We start from the raw sequence: 26,160 nt of genomic DNA, 5'->3' as shown, positions 1-26,160 counted from the left end.
GTACTAATGACCAGTTTAGTATCAAGTATTTTCTCAATGTTGATTCTGATATTTCGTAACATCTTCCTACTTCTCTAATTTTTTATGCCATCGTTCCATAGTGCATCGAAAGCATTGTGCAAAGTTTCTTGCGAATAGGAATTCTTTATTGTTTTCCTAATGTATCTGCTCGGCATCTGTAATGAAAAATTATGAAGAATGAACTTTAAACTTGTTCCACAATATTTGAATGGGTCTGGGAATCATGAGCATATGCGCGCACCATTACCCCATACGTGCTGTCGAAATAAACTTTATTCACAACAAAGGGACATTGAGCGACAGGGCAACCTCATTATATTATGTTCTACAGGAAGAAATTCTCTTTCACACTATACCTACTTTAACGTCATAAGTTACAAAATGTAGGCTTACCTCCTTTTATTTTACACAGCTCGTAAATTACAATTGTAGGAATTTTCTTCCGTTTAGTCTAGCTCACTCCTCATCAACACTGAACGCACTGGGTCGTGTCTGCAGTGTTTTGCCTGGAACCACCAACACCTCACTGGAATCGCTAATGATATTCCAAATATGAGAAATTGCGGTGCGCACGATTACCCGCCGCGCACGATTCTCCCAGTTTTCCTACACGTGGTGTCACTGTTAGGAGCATTATGTTACCGTTAGGAGTATTGTGTTATTATTAGGATAGGAATATATGTATCACTATTACAAGTAACGTGGTGTCAGTGTTAGAACTATATGTGTCACTGTTAGGAGTATTGTGTCACTGTTAAAAATATGTGTCATCATATTAGGAAAAGACAAACAACAATAGATACAATTTGCTAGTTACAGTGTTTTCTTTTTTCTTTTCTTTTTCTTTTTTTTTTTTACATCGTACAGTACTTTCTACAATAATTTTTTCTTCTTTTGACAATCCATCTATGCAAACGTTCATCAACTCCAGGCTATAATGTAATAATAATAATAATAATAATAATAATAATAATAATAATAATAATAATAATAATAATAATATAGCGTTATGATTGAGTGAGCACTGACCATGAATTTTTCCGTTGGTCATTATACCTAGGTATTACTTGTCTGGGAGTAGCATTTTCCATCAAGGAATTCACTGTGGTTCATACATTATTCAGAGAATTGAAGTACGGAGAGTGAAAATTAACGGGAAATCTCTATTGGATTAGTATCTCTGGTAATGCAACATAAGCCTTGAATGTTAATTATAAATAGGTATTGCGTTTACACCGGAGCATTTTTATTAATGTAAACTCATAAGTGCTGCACACAAAAGCGGACTTGCCCGTAGAGCAACAGGGTAATTGCTAGGGTCGGCTTTTCTATGGCGGTATGAAGAACACAATTTCTTCCCAAGATGTGTCCAATTCAATTGGCCTTCCTAGAAACGTTCTTTTCTCCCCTATCTGTTTCAAAATATCCTCATCTGTTACTTTCTCTGTCCATTTTATCTTCCCCATCTTCCTCCAACACCACATTTCGAAGTTCTCTAAATATTTATTCTCCAACTTCCGTAATGTCCAAGTCTCTGAACCATGCTCCAAGTCCAATGCTCCATATATAACACTTGACCAACTTCTTCTTAAGTCCAATATTGAGCCTGCTAGTTAAGAGTGGTCTTTTCTTGTTGAATGCTTCTTTGGCTATGGCAATTCTTGACCTGATCTGTTTAGTACAGTAAGCGTCTCTCGTCAAAATACTTCACAGATACTTGAAATTATTGACCTCTTCAAGTTCTACTCTGACCCACTTAGGTACATGAAGTTACTTCATTTCGAGCAAAACACTCAGAAAATAATTTCATTTTAGGTTTTCTTTTGGAGTAGTGGCATTTTAGAGAGTTTGAAGATGGTAACGCTGCATACAAAGACAGGCAGCATGGTCTGTGTCTAATCTCCAGGAAAAACTCGTAAGCACATCTGGACTAGGAGTTAAGCTTTGTATTTTACGAGGGCTTGCCTAGTCATGCTGTAAAATGCGACTCATTTACGGACTCGAGAATCTGTGGAATGTTGCAAACCTCACCAAAATGATCTTGTATTTCTCACCGAACACATTTCTCTTTTGTGCTTGTATTTTTGTCTCCTTGTAAGGACGCAGTTCTTTTATTCACTCACGAGAGAACACAGGACGTTGCTGTCTTTGTCGTGGCATTAACGTTACTCCAAATATCCTAAAGAGTCAAATTGACGTCATGGGGTCAGAACAAATGAGGCGAAAAGAACATTTCTGTTATGTCAACTATTTGTGACGTAAATTTATGACAAAGAGTCATTTGCAAGTTGGCAGTTTTTCTTTCGAATCGGCGCATTGTTGTAGAAGTCCAATTTGAGTTCACTCCTCTTGTCATTAACGCCTGATATATGGATGAGTTTCAGACAACAAAAGCCAGCGACAATGAGGAAGTAGATTAAACATCCGCATTAAGTGGATGTGGAAACGTGAAGAAGATTAAAGCAACGCCTTTTTTTCTCTTTCTTTATCTAATGAGAAATAGAGATACATTTGAAAACAACTGTTTCTGTGAATCGTAAACAGACGAACAACAATTCCAATTTCTTCACTTTTTCATGACTAAAAGTTCTTCTAAGGTACACTTTCAAGAATTATTTTTAAGAGCACCACTGCTTACTGTGTGAATTTGGAGCACCCGCTTTCAAATTTTGGTTCAAAACGAAAACCAATCGTTTGTTTTTCGTTTGTTATTGATTGTCTTGCAGAAAAAAAAAAATGTTTCGAAAAATATACAGAGATGTTTACAAAATAAAGTTGGGAACAACTTTGAGGGGCAATTTCACAGTTCGTCCACAGTTTCTCGATTCCAAACCGATTTAATTTGATTTAGTTTTGAGTTTAGCGTCCCTTTTAGCAGCGAGGCTATATGAGACTTGACCGAACCACATGAGCTCCCGCCGGGAATCGAAGCCGGGTATCCCACACCAAAGACGCTTCCACCAACCGGTTAGGCACGAAAGATCACGATTCGATTCAAAACCGAAGTCAATTGCTTGTTTTCCGTTCGTTATCGATTGTTTTAAAGAAAACAATCATTTGTTTCGAAAAGTAAGAACAGATATTTACAAAATAGTCTTGGAGGCAACTTCACACTGTCCCCACTTTCAAATTTCGATTCAAAACCGAAGCCAATCGTTTGTTATTGATTGTTCTGAAGAAAAAAATAGTTTGTTAAGAAAAATATAGATATATTTACAAGACAGGGTTGAGGTGTGTCCAACTTTACAGACCAGAATTGTAGATTTGTAATTTAATAGTTGTCGGATACGTTATAAATATTTAGTACCCGAATTTTTATACTATATATGAAGTCCTAAAAGCAACTATTATTAGTTCGTGTAATCAGTGGTTAAATTAGATCTGAAATAGTAGGAGGACGCATGATGCCACGTTGTCCCCCGTGCCTATCTTTGCCATTGCTACCTTTTAGAAAGTAACGGGACGCCATATATTAGTTTTTGGAAGTGGGGTAACGGCGTCCTTCTCGTCCCCCTCACTTTTACCTATGAATGTAATAGCATTTTACAGCTACTACCTGGCTAACTCTCTACATTTTTAAAATCTTCTTTCTTATCTTCAAGTTAATAGAAAATGTAAAAAGTGAAAGCTGAGCTTAGGGGAGGTAGTGAAGAGCTTTAATTTCTCTGTATCCTTCATAATTTCCACGTGTAGATGAGACCGGGGCTTGTTGTGACAAAATTCAGTTTTTATTTTTTCTAAGATCCCATTTTTATTAAATGTCAAAAAATTTTGTCTTAAAATAAAGTTTAGACATTAGACTACTTCCATAATTTTTTCTGCATCTATATTTTTCATTACAAGAATAATACAATAGAAAAAACAAACACAAATGTTTTGTCACAACATGCCCCTTGCTGGGGTAGGTTGTGACTTTGATCGGGTAAGTTGTGACAGAAAGAAATGTGCACGATTTCGCTTATGTAATTTTAATATAAATTGTGCTAAACATAACGAAAAAGTAATGTTCCCTAACAAAAATATTTTCTATACATAAAGAAACCAGTTTCAACTTTTCATTTGAATATTCTTTCTAAATTATCGTTATCGTACACAGTTATATGAGTCCACAATACTTTCTTCCTAATACTCAGTTTTATAATACAATCACAATTCCTTTCCGAAATGACTTATGATGCAAACCTAGACTACATAGACCCCCTATCATCATCCGAGTTGCAAATGTGGCATACATAAATAGGATTACCTTCTGTGCAAGCTTCGTGTGACCACTGGTTACAGTCAACACATTTAACCCACGCTTCTCTGGGTTTGGAATTAGAAAATGGTTCCAGACACACAAGACAAAAACTATCTTCACTATCATCGTCACTATCATTTTTATGTTTTGAAATTTTCACCCCTTTTTTCATAGAGCTATTCAAAATATTACGGCTTATACCCTTCTTAAGAGACTTTTCATGTCTTGCTCTTGTTTCTCCTTCTAATGCTTCTTTAACTGGAGTATCAGTGAGTACAGCGGACACTCGCTTCTTCCTTCCTCCTTTAGTTTCTCTGGGTCTAGCTTTTGGTAACAGACGAAGGGCGTTAGGACTAACATGATGAGGATTACTGTTATTTCTAGACGTTTCGTCGTGAGGCATTTTTTTACATAGACGACAGTTGTGGTTTTTCTTTACTTGTAGAAGGTCTATTGTCAACAGTCGATAAGGTTTCAGATACTTTACGGTTTGTTGCTGGATAAGGCTGCTTTGTTTCTTTCACAGGTAGAGCTGGGAGTTCTGAATTCACTTCTTGTGTAATGTTAGTTGGTCCTTGTTCTTCGTTATGATCTGTAAAGTTCGTTGAGGATTCCATTCCATTTGCAGCTAACTTTTTAAATGAAGAATATACTCCTCTGTCCAGGGGTTGCAGCTTATGGGACGTGTGAGGTGGGAATGATAGGACAACAACACCATTTTTCTTGGCATAATTGATTACCTGCACTGAGATATGAGATTCATGGTTATCAAGCAACAAAAGGACACGATGTTGAAGAGAACTGCCTGTATGTTTGACAAAATGCTCCATGAATTTCACCAACAGGTCTCCTGTCATCCAACCTAATGGGCTACTTCCTGCAATACTTCCTATAGGACCTTTACCATGAAATCGAAGTCGATCGAATCTCTTTCGAGAGAAGACAAACATTGGTGGCAAAGCATTTCCGATAGCATTGACTGCTACTGTAACTGTTACTAAGCTACCCCGTTCACCTGATGTAGCAGTACCTACTATCTTGACTCCTTTCTCTGCTACTACCTTACCTGTCTTCTGTACAGTTGTAATACCAGTTTCATCCACATTATATATATATATATATATATATATATATATATATATATATATATATATATCTTGAGGCTGGAACTGGTATTTATCAAGAACAGCAGAAAGGTTATCGAAAAACATATTCACATTATGCCTATTAAAGTTTGTTGCCCTACTTAAGCTTGTAGGTTGTGTCGATCGGATTGATAAACTAAGGTGACGTTTCATAAATAAAGTGAACCAATCAACTCCAGCCATGTTCATGTCAATCCATTTTTCTGGGGTGGGAATGTGATTAGCAACTGAGTATTCATAAGCCAGTCGACGAACTTCTCTGGGTGACAATCCATAGTATAATTTACTACAAGTCATGATATATTGGACCAACTCCTCTTCCTGGGTGTCTGTAAACATCTGTCGGCTGCGTTTGTATCCAATGGTAGAAGCTGGAAGAGGATTTTCCTTCCCTGAAATGAAAAAAATACACCATACATGTAGTTTTCTAATGTGCATATAAAGATATTATAGTTACATAATCATTTAATTATTATCTGTCAATTGAAAGAAGAACCAAGGAATAGTTTCTGTGACTGTGTGGCTCAGTCAGTTCTATAGAGGCTCCCAGGCCCATAGAGCCTGGTATTAGATAAGAAATCGGAAATTTCTTCCCAATACTAATAACGGGCCACGTCCTAACAAAACATTAAAAATATCCCTTATGTAAAATTAATAAAATTAATTAGACAATAAACTTCTATTGTCTGGTTTCCTGCGGGGTCAGTTGTGACATTTGTCACAATTTACCCCGAGCAGTTTGTCACAACTAGCCCCAATGGGTATTTTCTTGTTTTTATTGGCAATTCAGTATTTCAATTTTACTTTACCAACAAACAAAACCGTTTACATGCGTATTATAGTTGCTTTAGTTTTTAGAAAAAAACATTAATATTTCCAACTATTTTATATTGAAGAAAACAGAAATCAAACTTACCTTCAAAAATAGATCAAGACCTCCACAAAACCAACTTTCTTCTTTGCTCTTGCATGGCGCGACTCACACTGATGGGAAACAATAGCCTGTGAGCTCGTGACTAGACGTCAATCAGCGTCGCCAGGTGGTGTATATTGTACTTTTCCTAGAAACATAGCTGTCACAACCTGCCCCTGTCACAACAAGCCCCGGTCTCCTCTATCTTTTAATTTCTTTGCGTATTTCTTAATTTCTTTGTGTGTATGTTAATATATCAATCACTTAATTTCTCTGTATCTTTCTTAGTTTCTTTGTAATGTTCCTTTTGTCTAAATATCTCTTAACTTCATTGTGTATCTCTCAGTCTCTCTCTCTCTCTCTCTCTCTCTCTCTCTCTCTCTCTCTCTCTCTCTCTCTATATATATATATATATATATATATATATATATATATATAAATTTATTTGTGTAGTTCTTAATTACACTGTGTATTTGATATTTTCTCTCTATATCTCTTAATTTATCTGTGTAGTTCTGAATTAAACTGTGTATTTGTTATTTTCTCTTTATATCTCTTAATTTATCTGTGTTGTTCTTAATTACATGTGTATTTGTTATTTTATCTCTATATCTCTTAATTTATATTTTGTTTCCCTTTACATGTATCTTATGTATACAGTAGACTCTACAGTATATCTTAATTTCTCTGTGTAACTTTTAATTTCTTTTAGTATCTTTTAATTTCTATGTGTAGATTTATCAAGACCTATTACTTAAAAAAAAAGTAGTGTTACATGTTACAAAAGATTATTAATGACGGAATAACTTTCAATTAAGTGATGTGTACTCAGCTCAACATATTCTCACGTCATTATCTCTGGCTTTCTATACCAAAAATCACCTCTTCTTAATTTAAGTACCTTCACAACCATTTGACTACACTTTAAATGTACTATCAATAATAATAATAATAATAATAATAATAATAATAATAATAATAATAATCTTTTTATTTCCAGGTCATATTTGGAGATCTGTTGATCCACTGATCGTCGGTGTTTTAGCAGGAGAAGATTGATCCATAGGTATGTGTATAAAAATACCGTTAGTTACTATAAAGAACATGGTATTTAAAAAATAAAGACAAAAACTATAGAATAATTTAATTAAATAGAGGATGATCGAAAATTTCTTTTATTTTGCAGATACTTCTATTCACAAAAAACAAAGAACTCAATGTAAAAAAAAAACAGAATCGCTTTCGTTTATGAGCTAGAAGTTTCCCAATTTTGGGTTATATAGCACAAAAAGTATTAGTTTTAAACCATAATTTAAAACTAAGTGGTCTCTGATGTTATAGTTTGCATATCTCTTTCTCAGCCAATCAAAAGAACAAACGTAAGGAATAAATCAAGAAATATGATCTTGACAAGTCAGTAATGCTGCTTGTACACTGTCAAAGAAAGCTTGAACAATACTCTTGTTCAAGATCATTCGAGACTATTTGATGCAAAAGACGTCAGCACTGACGTCATGTTTGACTTGATGTTAATAGTTTCGTTCAAGAGACATCGTTCGGTTCTATTGTTAACAATCTAATTCAAGAACATTCAATAGCCAATCAGCGCAATACAAAATAACTATGTTGGCTTCATGGGACAGAGCAAGAGTTGTTGAATTAATATATTTTTATGAATCTTTTCCATGTTTATATGATGTTCAAAGTGTGCCTTATAATAATAAATAAAAGCAAATATCCGTGTTGGAAGATATTGGGAGTAATTTTGAAAATATTATAATATACATGGTTTATGAACTTGCACTGCTTCCATGCCTATAGTTATTATCACGGCAATGATACAGAATTCGATATACAAGAATAATAAATCAAATTAAAAATATATATTTGACTTTTCTCGCTTTAATAAGACTTTCTAGACTGTTATTATCCTAGTGCATACCCAAATAATTACGTACAGATTGTTAATACGTGTGTAAATGATTAGATGTTATCCTATTATAATACACTATATGCAATTATTTCATCACGGAATTCACTCGTAGTACTTTAGAAATTCTTAGGATAGGAGTTACGTTCATGGGTGCAGATTAACCTTACGAGAGCTCCCTCCCCCCTACGGGTATACAGCAATGTTAGTTACATTATTTGAGTTCATTCCTTACATTGTACTACTTGTCTTTTATCTTCGTTATGAATGTTTTAATTGTTAACAGAATGGAAACATCTTACACAATATGTAGATTTCAATTTATTCACAGAATACAGGTTCCTAGAAGATTGTTACACTGTAAGCTGAATCAATGACACCGTTAAACATAGACTATGTTGTGCTTTCATATTGTTGAATCATTGATTCGTTTGGATCTACGTCTTGTGTTAGCAGTGATTTTGTATAAAGACACAGAGGATCCTTCTGTTTAAAGTGGGATCTGATCACTGCAGTGCGTTGGATGCTTCGTCAGCGGGTTCAAACCCGTGATCTTGTGTACGAAAAATAAAAAGAATGCTAACCATTAGACTACTGATGAAGGCTCGTATATTATCAATGAAAAGTAATTTACCTCAATATTACAACAGGTAAAAATCACAAGTTATTTCTATAAAAAGGAATATAGATCCAGTCGATAATAAAACTTTTATATTTGTCAACAACTTTAGATCGAATATACAAATTTAAGAACAGTATTTTGCAGTGTTTTTTTTTTTTTTTTGTATAAAGAGAACATAATTTTCTGTAAATGCATTACAAATCGTACTTATAAAATATATGATTCGTTCTATAATAAGAGAAGTGTTCATTAGCAGGTGATTGTTCCGGCAAGTATAATTTTAAAGTCGAGTTATACGTTCATTTGCCTAATATCTAGAAATTATGCACTTAAATGTTTCCTAATACAGCCAAAAATGCATTAAAATTGCCACAACAGTTGAAACATTTGCCGAATGATACAATTTCCTGCTTTTTCCATCTTTAGCTCTCGTTATTATATTCTGTTGCCATTGAGACCAATAAGTTTACTGAAGTGAAAGCTAGATCGCATGTTTCAGAGGTTCTAGGCTTCAGACACCACATGACAAGCACGCCTCGTCTCCGAAACAGAGCAGTCACTGAATACATTCGGATCATACATGCCATTGGTCAATACAGCCACATTTATAAGAGAAATTTGGACATACAAGCCACATATACACAGTGCCTTGCCATGAGGAAGGAGGAGCGACGGTCCAAAGTAAGGAAACGCAAAATTTGGGAGAAAAAAAGAAAAGAAAAGATAAAAAGAGAGAGGAAAATTATTTGGAATATTTTAGATCAACAGCAATATTTTTTGAATCTAATATTTAATTTGGCTAGCGCCAGATTTATACTTGAGCACATGTATAAAATGGAAGGAAAAAAAGTAATACAAAGTGCACCAGAGGTACCAGAGACAAGTGCTCCATCACTGAGCCACCCTGCCCCACCTCCCAAAGTTGAAAAAAGATTCATAAAATGTTTTGTGTGGAGTATTGTAATATATGGAGCAAAAACATGAACATTGCGCAAAAGCGAGTGAAAAGACTGGAAACTTCCGAAATGTATGTGTGGAGAAGAACGGAGAGAACTGAGCAGTGGAAAATGAATAAACGTATTTTAGAGATGCTGAGGAGGAAAATAATAACTTTAGAAGTAACTGAAAAGAGGAAGGAAAACTAGTTGGGACATTGATTGCAGGGGCGGATCCAGGACGGACTTCTGGGGGAGGGGTGATGCGTTGTAATACTGCTACTTAGAGCTACTTTCAAGAGCTCCAAACTCTGGGATGGATTTTATTTATATATAAAATAAGAAAGTTTCCTCATCTAGGGGAAGCGATCGCCCTGGTCGCCCCCCCCCCCCTGGATCCGCCCTGATTGACTGAAAAGATACTGTATCATTAGGAACGTGCTAGAGGATATAGTGGCAGGGTTGAGAGGGAAAGGGCGAAGAAGACTGCAATTGATGAACGATATTAAAACAGAAAAATCGCACATGAAGACAAAAAGGTTAGCAGAAGACCGTGACGCATGGAAGCTTCTCAGTTGAGGCAGGTGACCTCCCAGTAATGGCAGAATGATAATGATAAGAATCTTGTAAAAGATTTTTTTTTTAACTTTTCCTCACAAATTTAGCATTACATTTCTTGTTCGAAAATATTTTTTAAAAAAATCTTCGTACCTATTAGAAATATTTCAATAATTTCAAAAAAGTCTTGAAACAAGACCGTTTATTATTATTATTATTATTATTATTATTATTATTATTATTATTATTATTATTATTATTATTATTATTTACGTACTTTGGTGATAGTACCGACCTTCTGGTCTTGTTAGGAGTGTCCAAGTATGTTAGCAGAGTTTCGTTTTTTTTTTGTTTTTTTTTTTAATTCTCGAAAAAGACTGTAATTATTTCCCAAATTTTGCATCCCAGAAGAATGTAGTATCATTCAAAAGCCTGATTCATTCAAAAGTTAATGACTTACAAACCATTTATTTATAGTACCTTAGGTGTTTAGGATAGGAGTAGTGGCTTGCTAAGTGAAAGTTCAAAATTTCCCTTTAAATTACGGATTTTGAAAGTATTAAGGGCGGGACGAAGGAAATAAGTAGAAAATATGTTTTTTTTTTCCTTATTGGAGCAATGGGACAGCGCACTGCAGAAAATTAATCAGTGTTCGAACATTTTTTAAAAATATATTTGGCCATTGTTTCACGTTCAAACATGTCCTTTAGTGTTCCATCACTTAACACACAAAATGTCTAGACTGTATCTTAACAGTGAATAACAAGAATTGCCCTAGGAGTGTTCAAATTTTACTGAACTTCTGATGTGCTCCAATGAATACACAGGCAGAAACAACTTGTAAATGTGTAAATCATAATGAATGAAGTGAAAGTCATTTCTGTACCCGTATACTCATTAGGCATATCTGACGTTGAGGAACATTTTGAACACTTTTAGGGCAGTTCCTATTAGTCACTGTTAGGCTACATTCTAGACATTGTTTATTCACTAATGGAATACTTCCTGATATTTTTTGAACATTTTTAATAAACAACAGCCAAAAGTTATAAATCGTGTTCAAACACTGTATTCAGTGCATTGACAGGTGACAAGGCTCCAGAGTCTTCAGCCCGGCGAAATTAAAATACTACTAATTTTACAGTAATTATGTGATATCTTCAAACAGATAAAAGATAATCGAAATGTGGAACAAGAGCGCCCTAGACAATATTATTTTCCGTGAAGTACCGTTATCACAAGTCACCTAGTGGCTTTCCGTTTTCAGCTGTTTAGAAACGCGAAAATAAATGCCGATTTTCAAAATGGCTCGAAATCGAAAGCAGATAAGTGAGTCGTGATAATGATATCTCATGTAAAACAATATTATCTAGTGCGCTCTTGTTCCACATTTCGATTATCTTTTATCTATTTGAAGATATCACATAATTACTGTAAAATTAGCGGTAATTTAATTTCGCCGGAATGAAGACTCTTAAGCGGAGAACAATTTAAATAAAAAGCTTACAGATAGAGGATAGTCATGGAACATTAAATAAAGATTCCATTACATTGTTTCATAATATTTGGTTAGTATGAGTAAGCTATAAAGAAAAAAAATACCCAAATATTCTTCGTTTTTTTTAAAATATTTTTGAAAAATGGGAGAAAAAAGTAGGCTGGGTGCGGGAAAGAACTTTCTTTTAACACATACGAAAATAAGTTTCCACACTACATGCCTCTAAACTACAGCTTTAAGTGTGAAAATAAAATGTAACAGCTGTTTATAGCATGTTTGTGGTTATTTACATTTATTGCTCCTATTATATAAACATGTTACTTGCAGCTGCATTAAATTCTTCTGTACCATATAACAGTATGTAAAATAAACATAAAAAAATAATAAAAAAGTCCTTTGTAATGCAAAATTACTAAGGAACGTCTGCTATGCAAACATGTTGGACATGAACCAAATACCTCTCCCGAGCTTCCGGTAAACATCCCTCCAGCCAAGAGAGGGAACCAACTCTATCTATATATTGTCTGGCTGAGAATGGCTGGAAAGCCATCGTTCATGGTGTTCGGGATGTTGGATGTGTTCGGACAGCGGCCGTTATGTCACATATGAGTCTCTGGTATGGATAGAGGAAAACGAACCCACGTTCTTGTATGTTGTACGCCATGTCTCTCCTCACGAGGACACACACACACACCGTTCTCTGTCACTCCTAATCCAGTAACGCCCCTCTCTCCCCTAAATCCTCGTGTTCTCGAAAGAACCCAAATGTCAACTTAGCGCCTACCGCTACCAATGTCAATACTAACCCCTACCCCGTTTCGTCCTCCCTCCTTGTCCCCCAACACGTTTGTCTGAGTGGCGTAGTAACAGCAGTGGGTAAGTGATCCTGCCTTTTTTTTGTCGATAGTAGAGCTGCACATCCGGTAGTGGTATCATGTCTTTCGCACCGGATCAGTAGTTCCATTTGGAAGAGATTTAAAGTCACCCAAAAAGGTCACGTAGCATAGGCAGGCAGTCGAGTTTTTGGCACTACGTAGACACAGAATTCAAGTCAGATTTCCTCCCACCCCCCACTTTCTCCTCTCAAAATCAATAAAAGCATAAAAGAAAAGGCTTGCATGAAAAAGAAAGACAGAAAGAAGAGCCCCGAAAATAATAATAGTCACAGATATTCATGGCCACGTTCTTCCTGTGTGGGAGTCCACATTCACTTTTTTTTCTCTTTCTCTGTGTGTATGAGATTCTTTTGTGTAAAAATCCTTTTCAGCAATTTTCTTCCACGGTTTCTTCAATCTCTCTCTTTTTTCTTTCTTTCTTTTTTTTTTTTTTAACAGAATCATTGATGTTACTGTTGGTAGCAGTCCATCACTGTCCGTATCCCATCATTTTCTATATGCGGTGATTATTACAGCATATAGTAGGTGTCGGTGGTTTGTAATCGACCTCCCACCGAGATGTCAAGAAACCACAACATGGGAAAACGCCATTTCTGTCTGTTATTTTTATCTTTTTTTCTTTATTTCTTTCTTCATGGTTGTTTTACAGCAATACAAAAGAATGGGAACTCGGAATTTCTTTCATATTTTATTTTATTTTATTTTATTTTTTTGTCAATCACAAATAGTATGCTATTCAACATTTTTGTTTTCGAATTCATTCCAACAGAGTTACTTACTCGGTATAGGGCAGTGGTTCTCAACCTTTTTTGACTTAGGAGACATTTCACTGAACGTCCAGGTTATCGTGATACATTTGTTTGATATTTAATAATAATAATAATAATAATAATAATAATAATAATAATAATAATAATAATAATAATAATAATAATAATAATAATAATAATAATAATAATATCTATTATAATAGTGAAACCAATTAGTTTTTATAATGACTCTATATAGAACTGAGCCTTATTGCTACCGCTGGAGGTGTTGACTGGTATAGTCTGTCTCGATTTTAACTAATTATTATTAAATTCATCATGATTTCTAAATTCTAAAATTTCCGGGCACATCTAAGGAGGCTGCATGACAAACCAATGTGTTGCGACACATCGGTTAAGAACCACTGCTGTGGTTCGGATTCCACGTTAATCAGTAGATCCCGTATCATATAGCCTCGCTGCTGAAAGGGATGTTAAACTCAAAATCAACTCAACTTAAGAGCAATCATTTCCAACGGAACGCTTTATGAATTCACAGTTTGGCACTCCTCTTCTCGGTAAACCACGCGGAGAGGAGAAGGAATACGGAAGGAACCTGATGTTGGTAAAATTCAGTGACAATAGACAAAGAAGAACGTCGATATCGTAGTCGATGATTTAGCAGGCTTTACTACTCGTGGATCACTGCCAACGCTTGGTTATTGCATTCTCCTGTTTCATGCTACTCCATTCTAGGGATGCATTTTTCGGAAAAACGGAAAACGGGAAATATTTTTTTCCGCAAACCAGAAAATTGAAAACGGAAGACGGAAAAAATTTCGGGTAAAGCAGAAGACGGAAAATTAAAAAAAAAAACACCAGACGGAAAATTTTCCTGGAAAACAGAAAACGAAAAATTTTCCGGAAAAGCGGAAACGGAAAATTTTCCCGAAAAGAGGAAAACGGAGAATGTGATTTCCAGAAACCGGAAATTAATTTTCCGCAAATGACCGTCCATGCTCCATTTCTGTCCTCAACCTATTCCTCTGTTATTTCTCAGATTAAAGAATGTTCCTACGTCACACTTCTGCCACTTGGAATTGACTGTTAGAGAGCTTAAAATCGTTTAAATAATGTAGTTTATTTATTATTTTTAAAGCTTACATTCCATACTTGATGGCCTGTAAGTTAAATGAGATCAGGGACGTACGCAGGGGGTGGGTCCTGGGGGTCCGGAATCCCTCCCCCCGAAATTTCGACTTTTGTGTAAATTTAGCCTAATTTTAGGGACAATTTTAGAAATTTTAGTATAAAATACCCTCCTATTAAGTTTGACTCTTCCCGAAATGAAGTCCTGCGTACGCTTCTGAATGAGATGATCAGAAATGAATGATGATGAGATGAAGAGTGAATATATTCTTAGAAGGGGATTCTAGCCAACAGATAGAATTGTGCTATTTCTAGATTACTGTCTCAAGATCCCTTGTGATCATGGCAGGTTTCTTTAAGGGGTCTTGTTTAACGGCTACTTTGTACAGACAAGCCAGAAGCATTTCTGGAGGCATTCACCAATACCATATGGCTGAACCTTCCATATATCATATACTATTTCCTATTATCTATTTGTCATCTATAACAGAACTACTCTACCAATTTTAATATATTTCTTACACAAATTTGTTTTGATGTGTATTTGTAGAAAATTTGCTGCATGGAGGTAAAAATAAAACCATTCAGTGTAACGTCACACGTTTGTGCCCTTTAGGCTACAGGAGACGAAGGTTAAGTCAAGTGAATGATGATGGAATGATTGGTGGAACGAAGATGTGGGAGGAAACGGGAGTACCCCGAGATAATTCAAGGACATGATGTTGTTCACCACAAACGCACTTGGGCCGGGATCGAACACGGGACCCCACGCACCAGAGGTATACTAAAAAAAAAAAACTAATGTGGCCTACGTAAAAACATAGATTACATGTGTAAATCCTGTAGTTTTTGACTCAACGTACAGTATATTTTATACGTAACTTACTGTATAAGTGTTCCGAATAAAAGTATTTTTCGTACGAACGAAAGAGTTGTATATAAGCAGTCAGGAACTCTCAGTGGAGGTATGTAACATATAACTGACGTATGTAACACACGGAAGACTGTTAGATGTCGGACATCCTGCAACGGCATGATGTAACATCTAAGCGGAAAAATACAGAACGTATGTAGCATATGAATAACATGTGCTCCATGCCTATGTCTATAGTAAACATAAGGGTTCCATATATTTGTACAATATAGCGCTGTCCGGATAACGGATTTTTCTCAGTGTAAGCGGATTTTTCTAAGCCACTGTGCTCTCCAACATAGAGGTAAATTAAGAATTTCTTTCAATACAACCAGAGGTAAGTTTAACCTATTTCCACTCAAATGAATTTCCCCTCGTATTTCCACCAACAGAAATATCAAAGTTACCTGTATTATGTAACTTTCTACATAAGGTAAAATTTTTCTATGAGCGAAGTAAGTTTTGCCAATGCCGTATACCAATTGCAGATACAACTGTCCCAGTGTCCAGTAAAAACAAGTTATCACAAATAACTTTAATGGTGTACGGAAATCTTGATTATCTTTCACATTCAATTTAGAAAGTGGGGTCGTGCAATTCAACTGCACCAGTGTATTATTTCAAAATTAATTACTAATCGTTATACTCTTTAAGACATCACGATTGAATACCTACGCTTATGAGAGTAACAAATGTCTCTGTTTTCCATGTATGCTTATCCTGTACAATTCAACAGAACAATTCTGTAAACGTATACATCAGTACAAAAAGTAACATCCTTTTTCAAATAAGTTCAAATCATATGGCACTTTTCCCTTGTCTTCAGCTTCCAAAAGTACTTCTAAGAAAAGTACAAACTACGGGTTAGGTCATTCTACATAGTGTTTCAAAGCTGTGACATAAGCCACGAAGTAAGCAAGCTTAGAAATGTTTCTCCAGTCACAGCAGGGGAGTCATTTAGTGGGGCAGGAAGGGGCAATTCCCCCCCCGAGTTTGAGATTTACATAGATTTTATCAATAGAATAATAAATAGTAAGTCAGTGAAATCGCGAAATTTTATTTATATCAAGGGGTCTTGCCCCCCCAAGCAAAATCTCAAATGACGCTCCTGAGTCACAGCAGGGGCATTATTTATGGGGGCAGGGAGAAGCAATCCTCCCCAGATTTTGATATTTACATAGATTTTATCAATAGAATAATAATAAGTCAGTGAAAGAGCGAAATTTTATTTATATCAAGGGGTCTTGCCCCCCCCCCCAAGCAAAATCTCAAATGACGCTCCTGAGTCACAGCAGGGGCGTTATTTATGGGGGCAGGGAGAAGCAATCCTCCCCAGATTTTGATATTTACATAGATTTTATCAATAGAATAATAATAAGTCAGTGAAATCGCGAAATTTTATTTATATCAAGGGGTCTTGCCCCCCCAAGCAAAATCTCAAATGACGCTCCTGAGTCACAGCAGGGGCGTTATTTATGGGGGCAGGGAGAAGCAATCCTCCCCAGATTTTGATATTTACATAGATTTTATCAATAGAATAATAATAAGTCAGTGAAAGAGCGAAATTTTATTTATATCAAGGGGTCTTGCCGCCCCCCCCCCCAAGCAAAATCTGAAATGACGCTCCTGAGTCACAGTTTCTTCGGAAAAGAAATACAGACCGCACATTATATATACACACATAACATCATCTGTATCTATCATTTATGATTCAAAATGCATCTATATTAATACGTACAAACTTGTTATTTCTGTTTATTGTATTTCAATTACTTTTGTTATATTTGTTTAGTTTCAGTTCAAAATTAAACTACATACAACTAACAGAACAGTATTTCTTTGAGTTACGAGAAAGAAAAAGAGATTTAATATTTTGCTAGAAAAATATTACATTGACAGATAAATAAACAAAATCACAAAAAGTAATATAAATAGTTTTGAAAAGAAATTTAAAAAATTAGAAATATAACACTATTTACTGTTTTCTTTTTCTTGTTTTAAAATGAATATTTTAAAAGCGTGCAGGGACTCATGAAAAAAAAAAGCCAGTTGTGTGCTAGAGAAAGATAGTAGAATTTTTGTTTTTTAGATGTTTAAGAACTTCTTCGTTGATGTTGACACAGAGCACAAGAACAATCTTTATACAAAGACTGAATTAATTCACTTATTAAATCGTTTCCATTAAGTTGAGTAACAACTGCTTTTTTTTTGTTTCAAAGAAAAATAAAAAAGATAAAAAAAAGTAAAGAGATATTCACGCTTATGGATACATTTGTTACCTAGCAACGATGCGAAAGTTCAAAGCAAATAAAGTGATAAAGTTTAAAGTACATTTCAGTAGTAAATTACTGTGTTTTAACCGGAAGAGGAAATGTGAAATGGGATGTTATTTTATTCAAAACATTTATTTTAAAATATTTGTACGAAACATTTATATGAAGTTATTTATGCATATACTTTACACAAGAACTGTTTGGTCCCTAGAATTCATAAATTGGTTTAATCTACACTTCCGTTTTTGAAAATTGCAACACACAGAACGAATGGCGCGAATAAATCCAAACCTTGTGAATATGTGTAAGGATGTTATGACTAAAATTTCAGACAAATGGCGTCCACGTATGTCCGATAACGCCATCTCGTCTGTGATCAGAGTGGTACCACACAAGGTCAATGCATGTCGCAGGGAGGCAATGGATAGTGATCAATCAAAGTAGAAACACAGGCAAGTGGCAGTATGACTCGTCGACGTCAAAGGGCGCAATTTATACAGTTGAGTGAGTTCGAATGGGGCAGAACGATCGATCAGCGGGAAACGAGTTTGTCGTACCGCGAAATTGCTGCTCGTACAGAACATGGTGCGACGACAGTGATGGGTATGTGGAAGCAGTGGACAAAAGACGGTAGTACAAAGCGACGGTCAGGAACTGGACCACGCAATATAACCACACCACGGAATGACAGGCACGTTGTTCAGATGGCCACAGTGGACCGGACAGCGGCATCCACAGTGTTGGCTCAATGTTGGAGCACTGTCATCGGGTGTTGCCACGTCTGCGTCGACGTCATTTACTGAAGGCTTGACTAGTGTCTCGCATACCGTTGCGACGGCTCCCCTTGACCAGAAACACATCAGCCTGATACGTTTCTACTGATACGTTGCCTACGTGTTTCTAATTTTATTGACCACTATCCACTGCCTCCCTGCGACATGCACTGACCTTGTGTAGTTCCACTCCGGTCCATATATGAACACCGTCCGTCGGAAATTTTAATCACTTTCTCCTAAAATATCCATACATATATTCGCAACGTTTGCATTCATTCGAACCATTCGTGGCGCTTAAACACTATCACTGGGGTACCGAATGACAAAATGTGGTGTTTTCGGACGAGTCCCGTAAGAACCTGTTCTACAGTGATGGTCACATATGCGTACGACGCTACCATAGTGAGTGCAATCTGCCAGTTTGTATTGTTGATCGTCATAGCGAATAAACGCGTGTGATGGTGCGGAGCACCATTGGTTACAACATGCGATTCCAACTCATCCGTATCCAGGTCAATCTGAAACTGCAATTGGTATATTGGTAACAGCAACTTGTTTAGAGCCCAAGATGATGTCCTACCTACAAGCAACTCCAGATGCCATATTTCAGCAGGATAATGCCAAACTACATATAGTGAGAAATGTGCAAGCTTTCTTCATAGAATGCTAGGTATAACTACCTCCCTGGCCTGCCTGATCACCTGATATGTCGCCCATCGAGTATGTCCGGGATTTGTTTGGGCGCAAACTTCTTCGTCACGGTCCGCAACAGGCAAATGTGGATACCTGATGAACTCGTTTACAAACTTCATGGCAGAATATCCCCAGGAAGATATTCAGCACCTTCTTGATTCCATGGCAGGACGTATAGAGGTGCTGATTTCAGCACGTGGTGAATGCACACGATATTGATTTATTTAAGGTCACAGGTGATATACAGTTCTATAATTCTAATCATTTGTGTCTTGTCATGAACCTACTCTCTAGAATACATTTCATTGTTTCAGTATAGCTCTTTCTGGGTGTTGCAATTTTCATAAACAACAGTGTATATCAAAATAATGCTTTGATATTTCTTATAGGTTATTAGAGCACTTGTAGTTAAGAAATAGCAGTCCCCACGATACCAAAAATGTCTCGTCTCGAAACCGAAAAGAGAAGTACATTTTTTAAAAATTTGAGACGAGATGAGACAAATTATAATTCTCGTCTCGATTTCGAGGTCAGATTCGAGATGACGCGAGAAAGATAACGAGTCTCGTTGGAAACACTAGTTCATTCCAATCAGATCTCTCAAACACTGTTTTCGAGTTACATGATCCATAGTTGTGATTGTACAAACACAATGAAAATCGTCTATTAACGTTTCAGTGTACGCAGGTACAATATACTCCAATATGGCTTTATCATAGATGTTGCTATACCACACTTTTCATGGATCTCTCGTGACCAGGAAGAATTCTAATAACTTCTCGATGAAAAATCAGTGCATAAGTTTTGTACATACATTTAGAGAAAAATGAGACGAGACGACAAGAGCTTTTTTCAATGATCGAGACGAGACGAAACTTCTACAAAATTTATGAGACTAGATAACTTTATTTTTCGTCTCGTCTGGTCTGGGTCTGGGTAACATTAGCATGAAACAGGGATTCGATTCTTACATGTGGTAGAAAAAAAAAAGAAAAAGAAGAAATGAAATCTTTAAAAAAAATGAAATGAAATATGTTTTACGTCCCACGGTTATGCCGGTTAGGCTAAAGGAGACGGTGATGATGAGTAATGAATGAAATGGTGGAATGAAGAAAGTGGGAGGAAACGGGAAAGCCCCGAGAAAACCCACGCACACGGTGTTTGTCCACCACAAAGTTCACTTGGCGGGGGCTGTGATCGGAACCAGGGATCCCAAGCACCAGAGGTGAACGCTCTACCACTGAGCCACCGTGGCCCCATAAAATCTTTGAGTTTAACGTTCTTACGATTTTGCATGTAAGGCTAAGGGAGACAATGATTAAATCAAAGGAATGATGATGGAATGAAAATTGGTGGAATGAGAAAGTGGGGGAAGGGAGAATATCCCGAGGAAACCCACGAACAAGATGTTGTCCACCACAAACTTACTTCCGAAATCGAACCAGAGACCACACGCACCAAAAGAAAGCGCTCTACCACTGAGTCACCACGTCCGCTACGCGTGATCGGAGTCCCACGATAAACTTTAGTGCCAGTTACAGAATAGATACTAAAGATGCCATCAACCGATGTAAACGGTGTGCCAGGCATATTACAGGATTATGATTACGTAGGAACTTATTAGAATCTCTCCTTCTTTTAAGATGTAGGCGGCACTATCAACAAGCAGGAAGAAGGATCTTTTCATCTCTGTTCTCTCTTTGACCATAAGATACGCAGGGATTCCCTAATAATAGTATGGGTAATTGATATTTTTAGCCTCTTTTAACCTCTCAGCTCAATTTAACTGGCTTAAGTTAAAAAAAAAAAAAAACTAAAATGAAATGAAATATTTCAGTTTTACTCCCCATGATTCTGCCCTTTTAGGCTAAAGGACACCATGATTAAGGTAAGTGAATGAAGATGGAAGATTTGGTGGAATGAGAATGTGTGAGGGAACGGGAGTACCCCGAAAAAAGGACACGATGCTCACCAAAAACTTAATTGGCCATCCATCGAACCAGTGACCCCATGTACCAGAGATAAATGCTTTACCACTGAGCCACCGTGACTCTCAAAATAAGCTAAAACCTAAGAGAACAGGCCAGACGGGTACATAAATCAAGGTTTTGTTCTGATGAATTCAATCACTACTAAAGTGATGTAGTATTATTAGTGATGATATGAAATGTGAACGTGAAATAAAAACCAGGATAGGAATGGCAATAGAAGCCTTTAGGAGGAAGAAAATACTATTTTCTGAGGCCTTGAATAAAGAGTTGAGAAAAGGACTCATAAAATACTTTGTGTGGAGTATTATACTGAATGGGTCAGAAACATTAACATTACGCAAAAATGACTGAAAAAATGACTAGAAACATTTCAAATGTGGGTGTGGAGAAGGATGGAGAGAATTAGCTGAATCGAGCAGAAAACGGATGAGAGTGTCTTAGAAATGGGTGAAGAAAAAGAACAATTTTAGATATTATTATTAAGAAGAAGAGGAACTTGCTGGGACATTGGCTAAGAATGAACTGTATCATGAGGAACGTGCTAGAAGGTATGGTGGCAGGAAAGAGAGGAAGGGGGCGAAGGAGACTACAATTAATGGACGATATGAAAACAGAAAAATCGTACGTGAAGACGAAGAGCTTAGTGGAAGACCATGGAAGCTCCTCAGTTGCAGCAAGTGACCTGCCAATAATGGCAGAATACCTATGATCATGACGATGATGAAGTGCTGTATTTATAAGAATTTTAGTCTTAATAAATTGATATAACAAAAAGATTGGAATAGAAAAGATAGTTAATATAGATTGTGATAGTTAATATTAATATAGATATTAATAATAGAGAGAACAGACAACCAATTAATTGCTTGACAACCATAAAACCCATGAACCGCAAATCCCACGACCTCAAACTTCAAACAACATCCATTTTCGCTTATTGCTTTCCCAGAATCTGTTTCTTCGGGACGTTGTTCAACAAAATATCATCTTAGCAGCCACTAATTGTTGTATTAGAATTAGAGGTATCATTATGGAGTGATGAAGCGGGGAACCATTTACTTGATTGAAATCATGGATATGTCAAATGCATTGCCCCTACATTGTTCTATTCACTGTGGTGAAGTCTCTCCCTTCCTCTCTCTCTCTCTCTCTCTCTCTCTCTATATATATATATATATATATATATATATATATATATATATATATATATATATATACATACATATATATATATATATATATATATATATATATATATATATATATATATATATATATATATATATATATATATATATATATATATATATATGTATCAACCGTATGAATTGTGAATTTTCATGACGTTCTTTCGTTTCTATGTACGACAATTGTAAAGAACAAATCATAGGTTATCTAGAACGACGTTCTGTGAAGGAAGTCAATGATATAAACTGAAGTAATTACAGCACTATGTGAAAGATTACAGCAGACATTCATTACAGTTTTGTGAAAACATTTTCTTGACCCGTGTCACCGAATGTGATAAGGATAATAAAATTAAGACAGCTGAAAGATAGATACAGTCAGACTTGAAAAGAAACTTTAATTTTTTTTCTCACGGCTTTTTTTTTCTTGTATGAGAAGTCTTGAGTGCATTTCAATTTTAATGAAGAAATAACTTTTCTTTTCCTGTTATAACACGAAAAGATATTTAAATTACTGTATTCTGAAGAAAAGGAAAAAAAGAGGTAAATTAGTGAATGCAGTAGGTTTTCTAGATCCAACGAGTTGTTTGTAGGGCTATTAGAGTAATGTAGCGACAGAGGTGTTTTAAATGTTGGACTTAACTGTTGTGAAAATTTAGTAATTTCGTAGAACATTATCGTTTACAATTTATTCATTAACTACAATTTCAGTTAGTAACATTTTAGGTGGTAAAGACACATTTAATGTGAAAGATGCGAAACAAGTATGTCTATATCTATATATACGTCTATATCTATACTTATATCTACATGTATATCTATATCTATATCTACATCTATATCTATATCTACATCTATATCTATATCTATATCTACATTTATATCTATATCTATCTATTGTAATATCCTTCACGTGATTCTGTTTACAAACAACCAACATGTGCGTTCCTACTAAAAGTAAGGTTTCCCAGGTGATACACGCCGATTTTAGTCAAACTTCACAGGTTTGTAGAACAGCAAAAAATAAGCGACACGTATTTTTTTATAGCGGCCCATATGCATATTTAGGCGGTATAATAGGGCTGTCAAATTGGGACAACAAAGCATACTTTATGTAATAGCGCGAAAACGAGAAGAGATAGCCAACTGTTTTAAACGAGCAAGTTGTCATGACACGATAAGCATTTCAATAACACATAGCGCTTCCACGGGGATAACCCACAACATCCGCAAATGGACCAATCAGGGATGAAAAACAGTCACAGAGCTTTATCTATTACGCGGAATCCAAATAACGTAGGTAAGAATAAAGAATGATAAAAAATAAGTGATACGTGTTTTTTCGTTTTTGCAAGATGAGACAAAAAACGTAAATAGATGCATCGTTATCTCAATGTCGAAAGATTGGAGAACTGGGAATATGAAGATGTGAACGCCTGTATGAGAGGCAACCTGTCAATCAGTGTTGTAGAACTGGTTGCAGACACGCCAGAAGAGAGACATTGGCTCAAGGACATTGTAGTGTAAAGAAGCAGAACCAGAAATGCGGCGAAAACTGGGTATTACCTGCGAGTGTATGTCTACGTCAAACACGGAAGCCCTACAGTGTGGAAGTGGGGGCACAGTTGTGTTTTGAAACTAATAGACGGCCGGTTGTTGACGAACGTTTGTGCATCCTATACGTGGATATACGTGTGTTTGTGTGTATATGCCATGTAAAGATACCGGTAGAAGTCCTGAACATATGAACCCGTGTGTTGTGAAGTAGTCAGCATGAGGTGTGTGTAAATGGTATGCTATTGTTTGCAGTGTTGTGAAAATGATGTATGTAAATCCACACAATGTGCTGGATATGTTAATGGACGCATACAAAGAAACAAAACGTGTTAACACTGTAAAAACAAAATATGAAATGGAAATAAAGGATATACTTGTTGATGTCCTGGAAAGTTTCTGGAAAGGTTGTAATACCGAAGTGGACGTTAAAGATGATCTGGTATTTGTTGATAATGATGTACATGACGTCGCTTCTTCACTCGCGAGTGAAGATCACAGAAAGCAACGAAGACGAAGGATTATCACAATACAACGTCGGTATTGAGGAGAAAGGGAGCACCAGCGAAGCTGTAGACACAGAATATAAAGTGAAGGCAGTTCAGTTTTGGAAAAGTGGAAAGAAGAGGCGTCTGTCGTTTGAAACTGTGAAACATAGGTTCAAGTTCGTCAAAAGTAGGAAAGATCTCTATAAATGGGAAAGACAGTTGCATGACGGTGGAACAAATTATGAAAAAGGGACGCATATTGATGCAATCGTATATGAGAAATTTCATACTGCTAAATGCAAAAATCTTATAATTCATGACACAGACTTACGACGTTGGGCTATAGAAGCTAGTCAAACTGTGGGATTCGACGGGCTTACAGCGTCAAAGAAATGACTATGACAGTTTAAAAGGCGTCATCACATGATATCACGGAAAATTACAAAATATGTCACGTACAATAGTGCAGAACAATCCAAAGATATACATGATAATGCTAATAGGTTCGTGCAAAGTGTTCGCTCATGTATAAATTCTCATGGTGCGGAGAATGTGTATAATACAGATCAGAGTGGATTCAATTTGGAATTTCATTCGGGTAGATGTCTGGCAATGCGTGGAGAGAAACAGGTCTACGCAAATGTTCAGTCTCTGTCTGCGACGACACACAGTTACACGATACAGCCAATCGTATCTGCCAATAGAAAGCTACTGTCGCCTATGCTCATCGTCTAGAAAGAACCTCAGAGAAAGTTTGGGCCACGGGTACAACAGACAATGCTTCGACCAGAAATCTTGCTGATTTGTGCATCGACATCCGGCAAAGTAACCAAAGAAATAATCAAATTATGGTTTCAGCCTGCGTACCTTCCACAAGTTGGTGACCGGAAGTTCTATTAGGCTCATGTCCGATTTCAATAAGAATCATTTGTATGACGAATATTTACTACAATTGCTTATATTCGTTCCATACAATATTCAACATTACGCTACAGTCTGTTAAATAGCAGCCGGCTATGGTTCAACATACAGCATGTTACCGAAAATAGTGCTTGTGTAACATATTCATGTGTTTTGGTTTAAATGCATGCTCATATGCATGTGACTATGAATTGTCTATTTTTGTCAACCTGTTCAATTGTGTTCAACATGTTTAGTATCCCGCAAAGGGCGTATTTATCCCTACAACGGGCTTGTTGCAAAACAATATCAATGTTTGTATTACTACCCTATACGGCCGATTCTTACAGGAAAGGCTTGATTTCGTTTACTGCTGGGCGGCTTTTGAATTACTGATTATGAGCATTGAACTGTTCGCAATCACTAACTACTAATAGATATAACATATAAACCCTTGAACAACAAGACCAGGTTTGGTATTTCTCTCTCGAGCAGGATTCTACCTGTCACCTGCAACCAGTTTTACAACACTGATTGACAGGTTGCCTCTCATACAGGCGTTCACATCTTCATATTCCCAGTTCTCCAATCTTTCGACATTGAGATAACGATGCATCTATTTACGTTTTTTGTCTCATCTTGCAAAAACGAAAAAACAGGTATCACTTATTTTTTATCATTCTTTATTCTTACCTACATTATTTGGATTCTGCGTAATAGATAAAGCTC

General features: G+C 36.2%; 1 protein-coding gene across 1 annotated transcript in view; it reads left to right on the top strand.

The window, feature by feature from the left end:
* LOC145684880 (uncharacterized) overlaps positions 1–26,160 on the top strand; it is a 605,514-nt gene that overhangs the window by 428,072 nt on the left and 151,282 nt on the right. Inside the window, exon 4 of the mRNA XM_081757236.1 lies at positions 7,320–7,385. The gene's annotated coding sequence lies outside the window, so the exon portion shown is untranslated. The remainder of the gene's footprint in view (positions 1–7,319; positions 7,386–26,160) is intronic.

The sequence above is a fragment of the Thermobia domestica genome, chromosome 1 (genome assembly GCF_964235325.1).
Source record: "Thermobia domestica chromosome 1, izTheDome1.hap1.1, whole genome shotgun sequence".
Classification (NCBI taxonomy): domain Eukaryota; kingdom Metazoa; phylum Arthropoda; class Insecta; order Zygentoma; family Lepismatidae; genus Thermobia; species Thermobia domestica.
Note: the sequence above shows the minus strand (reverse complement) of the source record. Positions and strands in the feature narration are given on the sequence as shown.